Source organism: Fukomys damarensis, unplaced genomic scaffold (assembly GCF_012274545.1).
Source record: "Fukomys damarensis isolate Sample0158 unplaced genomic scaffold, DMR_v1.0_HiC HiC_scaffold_10, whole genome shotgun sequence".
Taxonomy (NCBI): Eukaryota; Metazoa; Chordata; class Mammalia; order Rodentia; family Bathyergidae; genus Fukomys; species Fukomys damarensis.
Genome location: NW_022900922.1, coordinates 26,913,690 through 26,928,706, shown reverse-complemented (window position 1 = coordinate 26,928,706; position 15,017 = coordinate 26,913,690). Strand labels below are relative to the sequence as shown.

The window sequence follows — 15,017 nt, the reverse complement described above, 5'->3', positions numbered from 1 at the left end:
GGTAACTATCACTTATAAGAGAAGTTTCTCTTATAAGAGAAACTCAAAGTATTAGTAATTTAAAGAGCCAAATAAAAGAGAGATGAAAGGAAGCAGAAAGAGACTTTGAGGAGATAGGAAGGAAATCTGGGGAAAAGGTGAAATGAAAGGTAGGGGAGGGATAGGACAAAGAAAAAAGGACCAAGAGTGAATGGTCCCTACAATGAAATATTCCTTATGTATTACACACTAATAAAAAACTTCTTTAAAAGATAGACAGCCAGAAAATGGGGAGGGGCCAGAATTGCTTTTTTAGAACAATTGTCATGAGAACCAACCAGGGTCTCAAGACAACTGCATCAATTCCTTCCAAGAGCAGAACCCCTGATGACCGAAAGTCCTCAAACTAGGCCCCATCTCTTAAAAGTTCCAGCACCTCTCATATCACCATACTAAGGATCAATGTGGGACACACATTCAAACTACATCAAATCCATACCAGAGACCTTGCCCTCGTGCCCATGACACAGCAGACAGAGTGAGGGAAAAGGCATTCCGTACTTCTGCTATGGCAGCACCGAGAACACCACACTCTGTAGGCAGCCTGTGGGTTTTAGAGCCATTAAAATGCCAGGGGACATTCCTCCTGGGGGAGGGATCTAGATGACATACTCATTGATTCACATGACAGGATATAATGGCTACCTGTGTGTTGATGGGGAGGCTGGGGGCTTGTGGCCAGTGGGATGCTGGTGTGGCCCCATCCACTCATGCCTAGAGTTTTCTGAGAAGCAAGGGACACGAGATTTCAGGAGAAAGCAGTATCATGGGATTCAAGTTAAATAATAATACAAAGAAAGGGGGAGTTTTCAGCAGAGTCAAATATTTCAGAATGAGAAAGTAAAATATATCCAGAAGGAAATTCTATTAGATTCATAATATAGTCACCAGTGACCTTTGCCTGAGCAGGCAGGTTCAGTGGCATACTGGAGTACTTCATAAAGTACCATCTTCCATAAAGATATGGAAATGAAATACAGGCTATTTCTATGGCTTTGGGTGTAAAAGGAAAGAGAGATATAGGCTGTAACTAAGGAAAAGTTGGCTGTTTGGCTGTTTTCTTGAAAACATGTGGACCATTGTTGTAGGCTTTGGGAAGAAGCCAGTGGAGAGGGGAGAGAAGGTTGGGCACACACATGCAGTAGTGCAACTACCTTCATGAAAGTGGTGGTGGGCAAGTTGGACTAAGGGAAGGATTTGCTGAGCAGCATTTGTGGAAAAGAACATTACAGGCTTCTAGTGGCACTGAGTGGTTGAAGTCATGGACCTTAGATCCTACAATGGACAGGAAAGCAAGCAATAAAAACAACATTATGGTCTCTTACCATGTAAATTTTGAGGTCCATATGTGGAAGCCTGTTAACTGTCAAATACACTTGAATCAAATTTTAAAAACCCATTTGGCTCTTTCATGCCTATTGGGGCTCTTTAGAACTGATTTGAGCAAAACAAGAAATAATCCATTTCCAAGTTGGATGAAATTCCTGACTTTTTCCTGCCTTTTTGAGTAATCAAAACACAGCCTTCTAAGCCCAAGTCATAAATAACTTTATTTCTATTACTATAAGCTTCTTTGAAAGATGCTTTATAGTTCATTGGGAGAATGTTAGGAACATTCTAACCCATAAAAAATAGTTTTCACCCAGACATTCAACTTGAACTAAGCTATGGTCCCAAGTTCCTTCAGTTCTTAAAGTATACCATGGAAAAAAAAAAAGAATTCCAGGTATGTGAACAAGTGTAATTCTTTATTTTTTAAAACGGTGTTTGTGATTCAATACTTGAGGCCACACTGGGTAAAATGAAATGGCAGAGGTAACTTCATTGAGGGTTGCCACATGCAGCCATCCTGACTATGGGTATAGGTAGATAGGATGTTCCACCTGCCCACTGCACTAGTCTGCCATCTGACCCAAAGTGCACGTGTGTGTGTGTGTGTGTGTGTGTGTGTGTGTGTTCACTGAGGGGAGATTTTTTTTCAGTCAAAATTAATGGATAAGAATAATAATAATGTGGACATATTAAATCCATGTATTTCCATCTTCCATACCTTGTTCTTTGCTACACTGCAGCAAACCATCATAAGTTTCTACCACTATAAAAGAAGCTCCTGCTGCCTCCAACTGCCAGACAGAGAGGCTTAGTGCCTGTTACAGCTTATATCCAGATGTCTCCCAAAGCCTCATGCACCATAGGCAGGGCTTTTGAATGGTGATTGAATCAAGGGGGCTCTGTAGCTAAATGTGATGCTAGGAGGCAGCCCCTGGCTGGAAGAGGTGAGTGGGTCACCAAGGCAATGACCTGGTAGGGTTCATCTCCCTTCTCAGTTCCTTCTTTCATCCTCTTCTTCCTGGTCACCATGGTGTGAGCAGCTTTCTTCTACTCAGGCCTTTCTACCATACAGTTTCTGCTTAGAGCTGACCAACCTTGGGCTGTAACCTTGAGCAAAACAAAAACACCTCTCCTCCTTTAAGTTGTGGGTGTTGGGTGTTTGTTTGTTCCAGCTACAAAGAAAGTAACTAAAACACTGCCCTAAGGAATAAGATAGATGTGTCAGAAAAGAAGTTTTCAGAAGTGGTAGAAATTTTCACTGATACTGTTGTTCACCCTCCTTTCCGGCTCAGGTTACATCCTGTTTTCCAGCAAGGCTACCGTGCCCTGATCTCCTGCCTCATTTGCTCTGCAGGAACAAGAAAGGTGGCAAAAGGAGTGACTGACACATTTCCATGAAAGTTGCTATAGTCCCAACAAAATGACCAGAGGGCCTCAATGGATATAGGGAAGAACTTCCAGGCCAATGATCGGCCAGGAGGGACAACTTGACCAGGGGAAGAGGTCTGCAGTGCAGGTGTGAGCTAAAAGAAGCCAAGATAAAGAAGGGAAAGGTAAGGAGCTAAAGGAAAAGAGCTAAGGAGAAAGCCATTGACCCTGCCTGACTCAAGGGAACAACCCATAAAAATCACTTATCAGAGGAAACCAGGTCCAGCCAATATCTGTCATTACTTGGGTCACCAAAGAGAGTGAAATACACCAAAGGTACTAAACATCAGCATCAACCAGACCTTATGAGAAAAAGTAAGGGGAGAGGCAGAAACTGCTTTGTAACAAATTATCCCAACATTTAGTGGCTTAAAACAACTATTTATTATCTCATATAGTTTCTAAAAGTCAAGAAATTAAGAATGGATTAGCCAATGGTTTGGGATTGAGGTATCTGTTGGGGCAGAGTAAAGATCCTGGCCAGGGTGACAGCTAACTGGAGGCTTGACCAGCACTGGAGGACCCACCATGAAGAATGCTCGCTCATTTATTTTCCAAGTCAGCACTCAGTTTCTTAGGCTGCATATGTGTCTTCATCACTTGGCAGCTGGCTTCCTCCAGGGAAAGTGATCCAAATGAGCAAGATGGAAGCAGAAATATTATAAGTGGCTTAGCCCCAGAAGTCACATACTATGAATTCTGTCACATTCTAGTGTTACAGGGAACAGTCCTGATATAACGCGAAAGGAGAACACACAAGGGCACAAACATTGGGAGGTGAAGATGGTGGGGTCCACCTGGAGGCTGGCTACCATCGCACAGAGCTTCTTTTTGAACTGACTGAAAAATCACCAACCAATTTAATCAGAAAAAAAGCTTAGAAATTCCTCAGTAAGTCTGAAATTTTATAGAGACATACCCTAACTGGGAAATTTTCCAGTTTTCCTGATGTACCTACCTGTAATGATGTGTCTTGAGAAGCAAAGTTGATAACAGTTATTTGGGGGAAAAATAAATTAATTAAAATACGTTTGCCTAAGGCTGGTGTTTAGCTCAGTGATTCTGCCACCTGCCTCGCAAGTCCAAGGACTCAAGTTCGATTCCCAATACAAAAAAAAAAAAAAAAAAAAAAAATTTGCCTAATGCTGAGCTGTGACTAAGCAAACCCACTACTGATATTTAAGTTCTGTATTTGACAAATGAGTACTTCAGCCTCCACCCCAATATCTTCCAGTGACTGGTTCCAGGAAACCCCACAGATACCAAAATCTGCAAATGCACAGGTCCCTTTTATAAAATGGCATAGTATTTGCACATAACCTACACATATCCACTGTATACTTTCAAATATCCATAGGTTACTTTAATATATAATGTAAATGCTACATAATAGTAGTTATACTGCGTAGTTAGGGAATAATGGCAAAAAAAGAGTCAATGTGTTCACTACAAACACAATTTTTCACTAATATTTTCAGTCCTCAGTTGTTTAAATCTGTGGACATGGAACCTGAAAATACAGAGGACAAATTACTCTTCTTAAAAATAGATAAAGTATCTGATCTTTCCTTTAAGGAACTTATACTTTGGATAAGAAGGGAAAAAGAAAGGAAAGGTGTAGTTCCACAGATGGCCCTCTGAGCAGCACACCTTTCAGTCAGAGGTTAGTAGTGTCAGTTGATAGTCAGACAGTTCAAATCCTTTGATGTTCACAGCTTCAAGCACCAAAAAGCACTGGAAAACTCCAGTTCCTCTCACTTCCGGCCCATCAGGCAGCCAAGACCCCAACACATCAGGGCCTGGCTCCCCACTAGCGAAAGTCTGCCATAAAGGGGAAAAAATAAACCACCTCCTGAGATGCATCTCACATAACAGTCCTACCCCCATGGCTTCTGGAGATTGAGAAAGTCACCATAGGACCTGGAGGCTTGGGAATGCATTTTCTGAAACAGGACTCTAATCACATACTAGAGCTCAGATTTCCACAACGATTGAAACCTTTGGTATTAACTGGAGAAGAAGATGGGATGGGGGAGCTTGGGAACTTGGGAACATTTTGCTGTCCTTGCTGGAAATTTTCATGTTGTGGTTTTGGGGAAACAGCCCAGGGTCTAACTGCTTTGGGTCTGAGGGTAGACAAGGGGTGGGAGCTGAGTGAGAAGGGACATGGGCTCTGTTCTGTCCACCTTTCAGGTTGGCCAAGGACCGATGGCTCAGCTTGGTGCACTGGAAAGGGATTGCTAAATACTGATTTGTTCAAAACTTGCAGCTCTGCACCCAGACACCCAGAGGCCCAGCTACATTATGTGTTATGAATTCGTCAATCAGCAGATATCATGATACTTCACAGCAACTGCACGTCCATGTAGACACTCAATAAATAGTGTTCAGCAATGATGAAAGAGAATTGTGCAGCTTTTTAAAAAATAGCATTATCATTGCTATACCATGGGGAGAGCAGAGCAGTCCAGCAGGCAGAGTGAGAACTAAAAATAAAATTTTTCATTTAGCATTCATCTGCCTTCTAGTTGTATCTAATTAATAAGCACTGTTGTTTCTGGGCTTCAGTGAAGTTAATCCCCCTCCTTTCTTTCACTCTTTTTATTCCCATAAGCCTCACAAATAACTTCACAAGACCTAGGATCACTGATTCAGAAAAAACTTCTAAAGGGAGCGTATAAGACCCAGAGTACTTTAGCCCTGAGTTGGCTGCTCAAATGGACTGTGGTGTGGCTTTGACCTTTAACCCAACATTTAGGAGTCTTTCCTGGAGTTCACCAGGTTGATAACTCTAAATGTTTTGCATTATTTCTAAGCAGGTCAGCTTCCTTGATTTCTTCACAAATCTTAGGGGTTAGCAAATTTTAATGAAAAGATATCTAAAGTGCCCAGCACACTACAGTTTATTAAAAGAATGTAACTTCCATCCATTCCCTAATCTATAATATGAAGGAAATACTACTTGCTTCACAAACTTATAAAGATTCAGTGGAAAACATATAAAAGCATCAAATATAGTATCTGATATGTATATGATTTAATAGGATGAGCTTGAAAAATTTATTATTAGTCTCCACCTCTGTAATTTCAGAAAGGAATATAATTACTTTCTGCTCTTATTTCTACACTCTGCTCCCTCCTATCCTTGTCCTCACACATCTCTGAATCTTTGAGAGTCTCAGTTCTGGGTTTATTCACCCCACATGAAAGTTAGTAGATTTTATGTGTTTTAAGCTATCTTTAGATACTGACACTCAGACTTTTGTTTGGTAAGTCAGGACTCAGCTAGAGGAATCCATCTTGTGTTGAATAGGCAGACAGGACTGATCCTAAAAACTAAGAAGAATGTGAATGACAGTAGAGAGAACAAGTCACACCAAAGGTGGCAGAGAAAGGAGACTTGCTCCTGGCCAAGGGGCAGGCTCCAGGAGGCTCCAGCTGGATTGCTAGCTGGGAGAAATGGCCTTTCCTCTTCCTGGTCCAGGAAACCTCTGCTCAGGTCTCTACAGTTTTGTGACATTACCCAACTGATGTGAAGCACAGCATGGCACAGTAGATGGAAAGCAATGAAGACAAGGATGCTTGTGGATAAAGAAACAAACCTCATGTTCCCTTCCTTCCATACCAGTCCATTTGTACCCTATCCTGGGACATTGAGACCCTAGGAACAAATCATGTTGCAGGCAGAAAACTTTCATAGCTGAGTGAGTCTTTTAGATCAAAAGAGCTCTGAGAATTCTGTTGTGGGGTGCAAGACTGAGCCCCATGACATCTTACACCACTTCATCAGGTGGATAACCATCTCCCCAGGACATCTGCATGTTGGTTCTGTTCCCAGGGCTTTGCAGGTAAATGATAGGCAAAGCCTGTGTCCGGCCTCAGATTCCACACAACCCCTTCCCCATTCCTGAAGCCCAGCTCTCCCTTTGTCAAACCTTCCCTTCCATAAGGACGATGCATATTTCAGCAAGACAATGCTGGGAACCCCTCCAGCATGTAGCCCAGACTGTAGATCAACTATTTGAAATTACAACTCCAGGTCCAGGTCTGTGTTCTTTGTGCCAAATCCTAAGAAAAGATAAATGAGAGCAAGAGGGGAAAGAAAATGATATGCGAGGCCTTGATTGATGCAGAACATCTGATGCAGCTCCTGTGTGGGTCATGCTTTTGTGCAGAAGGCTTGTGGCCCTTGTTTGTTTTTCTACTCATGGGATGCTTCTATTCATATCCCTTATGTTTTCAAAAAACTCAAAGGAAACACAGCTATTGTGAAGAATGCAGAGATTCCCACAGAGCTGGGTCGTTTCTAAGTGGGCAAAATGAAGTTTCTATCATTACACACAAAACAAAATGCTCAGAGCAGTAATAGGTACTGGATTCTACAGAAAGGTGCACCCGGTCCTGAGCTCTTGGGGCTAGGGAAATGTTTAGAGGTTTCTTTTGAAGCTTCTGTGGCTCTGTTATTAGATTTGTCTGCAGCTTGTTGAAAAGTATTTATTAGAGGCCTTCTTGATCCCTGTTCGGTCTGATATGTCATAACTTTTATGAAACAGAAATAACCAAAATGAAGAAGCAGAGACAACTTGGAGATTATTTGCCAGTTCTCTAAAGACTGCTGGCCATTTACAGGAGGAGTATGCTGGATAATTTATGAAAACAGAAATAGTCAGTGGGAGTGAAATAAAGCCCTCTGCTATCCTCGGCAGTCATAATGAACAAAATAAATTCCATCGTTATGCAGATGTTCCATGAGGGCTGTCAGCGTGTCGAAAATTTACTCTCCATCTCTGATGCTCAAGACAAACAATTCCAGGAGATGAAAACAACAGGGTGGAGAAAGTGGAACCTGGCTTTCAGTCTTCTCCAGGAAGTTGTCCTCTGCTGCTGTGCAGTGCACCATGACCACAATCCTGTCCCATGAACCTCACTCTCCCCTGAAACAATGGACAGGGAAACTTATTTTTCATCCTGGTATTTTGACCTACAGAGATTTGCGGAACCTTGCTAAGCCGGAAATCAGTATCCATTTAGGTTCAGTGACAGGTTCTACGAGGCTACAAAAAAAAATAAAATAAAATACTGGCTGTTGTAAAAACCACGTCTTTCCATCCCCCCAACCCATATCACTTTGAAGAAACCCAGCAGCGATTCTCTCAGTGATATGTGGCCATCTATCTGCCCCTTTGCCAGAGACACCAACACGGCCAGAAGTCTCAGGTTCCTGACATTTACCTCAGGAGGAATCTTTCTTCGCCTGTGTCTGGTTTTGCTAAAATTTAGAAATTGCATGGCTCTTAGATGGTGCCAAGGAGTTATACATGTAGATTTCCATGCTATCTGAAATTACTTGCCTTGGCTATGATGCGTACTGCACTCAGTTCCAGTGGTAATTCTGCCATAAACCGTATCTCATTTTATTATTTATTTATGGGGGGGGGGCAGTTCCTCACTAAGACTTACTTACCCACTAGACTGGCAACCTGCTTCACTACAGAAACTTTTTATGAACCAGAAATGGGTGCAAAATGGCCATTCAGCCCTGTAGATTTCCCTCTTACAATTTCATTAGCCAAGCTCTCTCCCATCTGGAATGCACCTGATTCGTCCCCCAACTAGTATATGTTGGCACCTTTCCTTGTACTTATTTTTTTTAAGAAAGCAACCCCTGTTGAAAAGAGGTGAATATTAATTTCACTATGGAACATTCCAGAAGACCCAATGGAGAAAGTGAATGGCTATTTCTGAGTTTTCAGGAAATAATACCAAGTTGTAGGGAGACAGGGCCAACCACAGCCTTCACTAACAAATTATCCAGCTGAAATTGGTAAAAGGATATGTAAACTGTCTTCTCTTCCTACTTTCCCTAAAACAAGGAGAATCCTATTGGGCAGTGAGTCTGCAGTGGGTCTGGGATGGTGACCTTTTTTATTTTTTTGTAGAAGCAAATGATTCCAAACCAGCACTTTCATTTAGCTGGGGCTTCTCTCACCACTTCTGCATAAATTTACTATAAAATCATAAAGCAAAACATAAAAAGAGAATGGCAACAGTAAAGTAACTATGCCACAAACTCAACAACAATTATATATTCTATCTAGGGCACACTTAACTCTCTAATTGCTAATTGTAATTTAAATGAAAACATGTGTTTCTTGTTAAATTCATCAACTCCATGTGTAAGTGCTACCGACAAGAAGTGTGATTAAGGCTGAACATTCACCTCGGGGTTCTGATACCCACAGGGTCCTGGCTGTTCTAGGGTTGTCTTCTGCAGTCAGCGGCCCATGATGGGCGTGTTGCTTTCCAGACCCGATGACAAGGCAGGGGGAACCTAGAAAGACAGCTCAGCTGGGATTTTTTGTATAAGATGTGCTCCTGTCTCCCATATGTTGGATTGGTAAGATCCTGAGAATTTCGTAGCAGTCCAGCCCTATTTGGAATGCAGCCCTGCCCCTGTAAAGATAGTCTATGGACTTAAAAAATCCTGACAAACTGGTGCATGTTCCTAGAATGTTCTCAGCAAATGATCTCAGAGAGGCCATCCAACCCCAACACATATAAGAAAGACACTGACTAAGGCAATGCTTGTAAAGATTATGTGTGGCTTTGCACTGCTGCCTGCACACAGCGGTCACTCAGCAAACACCAGCCCATCCCTCTCACCTGATGAGCACAAGTTTAATAGTAAGAATTGAAAGAAGAGTTTGAAAGCTCCATCACTCATCTTGTACACAGAAAAATCATTTTAAAACATAAAAATCTGGATAGAGATCAGTTTCAAAGCACGATATTATTATTTTCAATTTGATACAAAAATTAGAATAAATCAAATTACTTTTTATTGATTGGTTTTTATTGAACAAGAAGATAGGTGAGTAGCTTATTAAGTTATGTGGGAAAAGCATTTGTAAAGTATTTGGGAGTCTGTGTTAGTGTGGCTTTTTGAGAAAAAAGGGGACACACACATATATGCATACATGCAGAGAGAGAGAGACAGAGAGAGAGAGAGAGAGATGAAAGATACAGAATTGGCTCACATGACTGTGGAAGCTGAATAGCAAGAGAGAAACCAGCATCCCTGCTACATCCAGGCAGGGAGAGAACAAATCCTTCCCCACTGTGCCCTTGGCACTGTTCAGGCTCTCAGTGGACTGGATGGGTCCACACACATTGGGCAGAGCAATCTGCTCTACTCAGTCCACCAATTTAGATGTCGATCTCATCCAGAAACACACCTCTATACCCAAAATAAGTTCAACCAAATAATGGGACACCCTGTGACCCAGTCAGGTTGGCTTATAAAGTTAAGCACCATGAAGTCTAGGGTTATTTTATATTTGAAGCATTGCCTCTATGGTAGCCCTGGGAAATGCATGGCTTTGGAGGTAGCAGATCTTCACTAAATTCTGGTTTGTTCACTTATACTAGGTCCATGCCTGACCCTGCTGAGACTCATCTCATGGCCCAAAGTGGACAGTAACAACTATCTGCTCATACACTAGGTCACTCATGAGGTCTAACATGCAACCAGTAAGTCCATCAGAGAGCACAGTGCTGTTCAGATGGGGCCTCGGAATCTGGGTCTGATTTCTCTACTGTGACTATGATGAGAGCCTTGGTAGCCAGGATGGTGAAATGGGGGCCAACCCAGTGGGCAGAATTCTCTGTACCAGCAAGGTCTTGTGTGCGTATTCGTGTGCTTTTGTCCATGTGCAGCGTTCTATGGGACTCTGCAGCATTTGATCAGAACTACCTGGGCAGGTAGGTGCTGACTCTGACCCAGCCCAAAAACAATTCTCCGGCAGTTCCCAAGTGAGATATGGAAGTGTCTCCTTTGGATCTGTTATAAGGCGAATTGTTGAATTCATATATTGAAGCTGTAACCTCCAGTACCTCAGAATATGACTCTGTTGGAGAAAAGGCCTTTAAAAAGTCTTAAATGAGGTAATTAATGTGGACCCTAATCCAATCTGATTAAAGTCCTTAGAAAGAGAGAAAGACATTAAGGATGTTCAGGCATACAGAAATGAGCACTTGAAAACACAGGAAGGAGCCAGCTATCTACCAAGTGTGACCCAAAAATACAATGGAAGGTTAAATTTTTAACTTGTTACAGTAAAAGATACATTGTTATTAGCTTCCTCTGAAAACATTGCCCCTCATTTGCAACACGCTTCTCCCATCGTTCTTGCCACTTTCTGAAGCAGTTCCTCTTTTATGAGTGTCTTTATGAGGTAGATCAAAAATATGGAGAATGCTGCTACCATGTACCATTCAACAGAAAGGCAGTCTCATAGAAGCATTGCCGTGTGTCCTCATCTACCTTACTCACCAGATCTGGCATCATGTGATTTCTGGCTCTTCCCCAAAGACAAAATGAAAGATAAAGGTTTTGTGTCTGTTAAGGACATAAAGGCAACCAGGACATTGCAACTAAAGAGACAAGAGAGGATTTCCAGAACTGTTTCAGAAAGTGTCAAAAATGGTGGGATAAGTATGTTCAAAGAAAGGAGGAGGGTTTTGAGAGGAACGGATGGCATTGTACCTTTTACTGTAATTCACTTCTTAAATTTATACATCTGTCATATTTTTTTCTTCTAGTACTGGGGATTGAACTCAGGACCTCAGGATCTTACACTTGTAAAGCAGGCATGGTACCACTGAGCTAAATTCGCGGCCCCATTCACCATATTTTTTATGACATCTTGTTCAAGCCAAGGACAGAGGAGAAACCCAACCCTGCTAATGCAGGAACACCCAGATCCTAAAACAGGTTCTGCTAAGGGCCCCCTTCTAGGCTACAGACTCCCAATTTCTTGTTGTGTCTTCACAACAAGGCAGAAAGAGAGACTTTCGGGGACCTTTAATATTAAGGGCATTAATCCAACCATGAGGGTTCTACTGATATGACCATAATCTACCAAAGACTCCCACTTTCTAATGCCATTACACTGGAAATTAAGGTTTCAACATATGAATTTTGGGGACACATATCAGTTTTGCTTTTTTTTGTTTTTGTTTTTTCTTTTTTGGTACCAGGGATCAAACTCTGGCCCTTGCATTTGCGAGACAGGTGGCAAAACCACTGAGCCAAATCTCTGGCCCTCATATTAGCTTTTAGCAGAGGACAAATATATATATGTATAGTCTCCTCTCATGAATGGGAAGATACACACTATGAGTATGAGTTTATTAATATATCTTGGGTAGAGATTACCAAATATTTATTAAACATAACCCATATACATGACATGCACATACATTCAATCAGGATCAAGCTCAAAGACTATAGAATGATGTGCAAATCTCATTAATTTTTCTCTTCCAACTACAGTTTTGCACAAATTGCATCTAACTAAAAAAGTCCAGTCTTAAAGGGGCAAACAATTTTAAGTGTCAATGTGCATGAAAGAGTTGTACATCATGGGAGAAATGATCAACCCTACTTTGTGGTCCTAATGACAGTGGGGAATTTGTGGGCTGCTTACGTTCCATCCATGTGTTTCTAGATTTCATATCTGAAGCTGAGACCATGTGTCCCTGGGAAAACTGTGTTGGAACCACAAGATCTTAGAGATCATGTAGTCTGTGGTTGATCACCATGTTTGTGGTCTCCATGAAGCACATCCTGTGGCATCTCGCCCCAAGCCAGCTGAGGCTCAACATGGACTTACTTTGGCCAATGGAAAATCAGCAAAAGTAACATGAGAAAAGACTTAATAGATGCTTGTGCCTTGGCTCTTGCTCCTCTTGGAGCACTACCACTCCATTAGAAACCCAGATATCTGAGACCAGACTCTACATGGCAGAAAACCAGAGCATCCTACAACAGCCCAAGATCATCAGCAGACATGAGTAAGGCCATCTTGGACTATTCAGTCCCTGGTTAGTTGTCAAAAGACTCTGTCTGAGATTGTGATTAATTTCTGATTTATAGAGTCAGCTACTGCTCGTCTTAACTCACCAAACATCCCCAACTTTGCATCCTATGAACCACAGCACCAAACCACAACTCCTACTCTAAGGATGCCTCTGGGATAGATCCATAGGACATGAAGAAATATAAGACATAACGTGGACGTCTAGAAATTCCAAATTTAAATGGAAAGGTTTAGAGAGATCTCAGATGTATAAGAATATGACATCAAAAGAGTTTATGCTGGTTTAAGTAATTGTAGATATACAGCTTGTTAAATTGTTGAAATGCTTCCCTATCTGCAGTCTAAGTCTCCACTCCTTATTGCTCCCAAACTCTTCCAGTATTGGCAGTTGAGGCACCAACACTTTGTACTGCAGGTGACCTCCATAACTCTCCCTATTGTGGCCCTGTCCACATTGGCGGGTCAGTAACCATGAGACACAGGTTGTCAAATATTCTGAACATCACTGTGGAGGCGAGGCAGTAAAGTTTAGTTTCTAAATGAGTGACAGAGATGACAGATGTTGAATAAGTTCAAGGGGCTGTGAAGTATACACCATTATATTTGTGTGCTCAGGGGGGAGGTGCCCTTTGATCCACCCAAGAGATGGATGGGACACAAGTGATAGGGAAAGGAAGGGCAAGGTGTTTGGGATGTCCCACTCATAAAATAGTTCATTTAAGCACCAGCCAGGAGCTGCCCAGTTATATGACTGGGATAGAGTTTCAGTTCAGTCCTGAAATGCATGCTGTCCCGTGCTGGGAAATTACTTTCTAAAATAAGGCACCAAAATGGGATACAACGGCAGGATGATCACGATTTATTCCTGAGAGTGAGATTTTTATGAAGAAGACTAGCAGATGATATGCTTGAAAAGGAAGAAATGAGATGTAGATGAAAAATACACACAATTCAAGCAGATCTTTGTTTCTCATGAAGCAGAGCCAGGAGAATAGATTTTGTAGTTTTTAGTAGTGCAATATACTATAAGTTACAGAACCATACTGTTGATGTTTTACCAGATGAGTATTTTTTATGATCTGTGCTCTTCAACATAATTAATTGCACAACTAAGTATACTGAACATTCACAATACCAAAATAAAAATAATTTATGCTAACACTATCTCACCAACAAACAATATCATTTTTCATTGTTTCATTCATCTTTATAATTTCATACATGCCATTTTATACAAGTAACAACAGTATTCTCTACACTTTCTCCTTGTGTTGTTTCATATTTTGCTGTACCCTCAGATTTGACTTTTTAAAAAATTTCATTTTAAAGCCACCAAAACAAATCACTGTAGTTGTTAAAGAACCCAGCTTAGCACAGTTCCTGGCATCCATCAGGATGAATGATTTGAAAGTCAAGAGTGGAATTAGTGGATGAGAGGTGAACAGATGATTAGAAAATGATAGATCAAATATGTTTTGGAATTATTAGTATATGTTAGTGACCTATTTTATTTTATTTTAAGGGGGTTCACATTTTTATTGCAAGCCTTCTCCCTTTCCATGGACAGAGGTGCTCACAATTTCTTCAGCCACTCCAAGCTAGGGCTCTGGGGGTCCTCAGAGGTGGCTGTGCACATCGGTCATGTTCCTATCATCTTGGACAGGAACTGGGTAGCTGTAGGGTATGGCCTGGTTGATCACGCTGGAGTATTTGGGGTAGGGGCTGAGTGCGAGCAGAGCTATAGCAGGACTCCTGATGGTGAAGGATGTGACCAGCACTGGCTCCTAGGCATTCTTGAGGAAGGTGGTGAAGGAAGCAGACATATTGCTCAGCTCCCACTGTATTTTAAAGCCATTTTGTAGAGGACCCAAGATGCTGATGAAAATGAAAAGGATACCCACTTCATGTGTGGAACTAGGGGAAAACTACTAGTCCTAAATGGCAGTGAGAGTTCCTCCTCCTTACTGTTGATACAGCCTTTGTACTAATTAGTGTACAAAGAGGGGATCAGCAAAGAACAGAGTAACTATACTGAAGTTGAGTCACAAATAAGGCAGATAAAAAGTGTTGTGAATCTCATATTTGGGGGTACTGAAGAAAGAGCCAATACATCCTTGCTTCCCTTTTCTTATTCTGGATTCTGTCATCACAGACTCTCTGTCCTGGACATAGCCCTAATGTGGGGATTAGAAGATTATTTCACTAGATATAGGCAGTATGATCAAAATATATGGTGAATGTTTAAAAAATGTATTACAGTAAAAGACACATTGCCATCAATCCCCCTTACAATAATTCCCCTTGCTTCAAACATATTTGTCCCATCATTCTTCAACT

At 41.5% G+C, this 15,017-nt stretch overlaps 1 long non-coding RNA gene and 1 pseudogene across 5 annotated transcripts in view; both read right to left on the bottom strand.

Annotated features, from left to right (window-relative positions):
- Window positions 1–15,017, bottom strand: part of LOC104861447 — a 125,774-nt gene that overhangs the window by 57,792 nt on the left and 52,965 nt on the right. The window contains exon 4 of one of the 5 annotated variants that reach the window (XR_780045.1): window positions 3,245–3,410. The exons of 1 other annotated variant lie outside the window; for it this stretch is intronic. This is a non-coding gene — a long non-coding RNA (uncharacterized LOC104861447). Of the gene's footprint in view, window positions 1–3,244; window positions 3,411–7,425; window positions 7,734–7,777; window positions 7,854–9,027; window positions 9,131–15,017 lie in introns of those variants that run through there. 3 more of the 5 variants (XR_780043.1, XR_780047.1, XR_780044.1) reach the window with 3 other exon arrangements.
- LOC109117986 lies at window positions 14,254–14,503 on the bottom strand (annotated as a pseudogene).